This window comes from Propithecus coquereli, unplaced genomic scaffold, assembly GCF_000956105.1.
Source record: "Propithecus coquereli isolate 6110/MARCELLA unplaced genomic scaffold, Pcoq_1.0 Scaffold54, whole genome shotgun sequence".
In the NCBI taxonomy this organism is placed as follows: Eukaryota; Metazoa; Chordata; class Mammalia; order Primates; family Indriidae; genus Propithecus; species Propithecus coquereli.
In genome coordinates, this window is record NW_012151285.1 from 1,980,486 (window position 1) to 1,981,795 (window position 1,310).

Genomic DNA, 1,310 nt, shown 5'->3' on the forward strand with positions numbered 1-1,310 from the left:
ATCTGTTTCACTTTTTATATTGTTTGTTTTGATTATAAATATGATGTTTTTTAACCGTAGTCCTCCCAATAAAGAGTTCTGTCTTATTTGGCTTTGTGTCCCCTGCACTTGACACAGTGCCTACTGTTTAATAGATGTGACAAATGCTGGATGGACAAGTAAATCAATTGGCAATTTATGTGATATCTACTATGAACCCAGCATTAGGGCATAATTTATCCTTTTACTTATCTTACCTTGAAAAGAAGGCTATCAAAATGTGCCAAGTAAGTGGGAGATATGTACTTAGTTATAATTAAAAAGTTTCATTACTTTTTAATTGCTGACATTATCTAAGACTACTTTGTCATCTAATATTTGAGCATGGTTGAGGGATTTTGGAACCATACTTGAGATATTTTTTGTTATTTTATATACTTAAATATTGTTTAACTTTTTAAGTATCCTGGCCTCACTTGAATTTATTAACATTCTAAATCTCTAATTCCTCAAATTATTTCAGGAATAGAAATGAGAACATTTGCCACTTTTATAGTTCTCATTCAGCTTCAACATAGCAGCTGAAATTCTTTAAAGACCGTTTGTTATCTCCAAGTCTTCTTTTATTTTTTATCTTTATTTTTTTGAGACAGTGTCTCACTCTGTTACCCAGGCTAGAGTACAGTGGCATCATCATAGCTCACTGCAGCCTCAAACTCCTGGGCTCAGGAGATCCTCCTGCCTCAGCCTCCCAAGTAGCTGGGGTTACAGGCACACACCACTGCACCTGGCTAATTTTTCTATTTTTTGTAGAGATGGAATCTTGCTTTGTTGCCCAGGTTGGTCTTGAATTGCTTGGCCTCAAGCAATCTCCTACCTCAGCCTCCCAAAATACTAGGATTACAGGCGTGAGCCACTGTGCCTGGCCCCCAAATTTTCTTTTCTTTTAATTTCCAAATCTTCCTCCTCTCTATGTCTCTTAAAATGCCATGCCTCTGCCCAGAGGTATTGGCTTTACCTCCAAAGTTCCTTTTGTTCAGTTCATGGTCCTGATGTTTGAAAACCTGAAATTGTTAAACTTTCTTTTATTCCTTTTAAATAGGGAACATACTTCTTGCTATTAAAATCTGGTTCTCTACAACTATTGCTTAAAATATTCTTTTATATTCTTCTACTTTTTTGTTTCTGCAGTGACTAAGACAATATATGTACAGAGGTTACATATATTTTCAGTGATCTTTTATCTTTAACTTAACATAGATATGAAATTTTGTATATTAAATATACTAGTCTGAATTGAACTAAAATCTAACATCTGAACTGCTCTTTCT

At 34.6% G+C, this 1,310-nt stretch overlaps 1 protein-coding gene across 1 annotated transcript in view; it reads left to right on the top strand.

The window, feature by feature from the left end:
- Positions 1 to 1,310, top strand: part of SYNJ1 (synaptojanin 1) — a 99,584-nt gene that overhangs the window by 52,248 nt on the left and 46,026 nt on the right. The gene's annotated exons all lie outside the window — the stretch shown is intronic.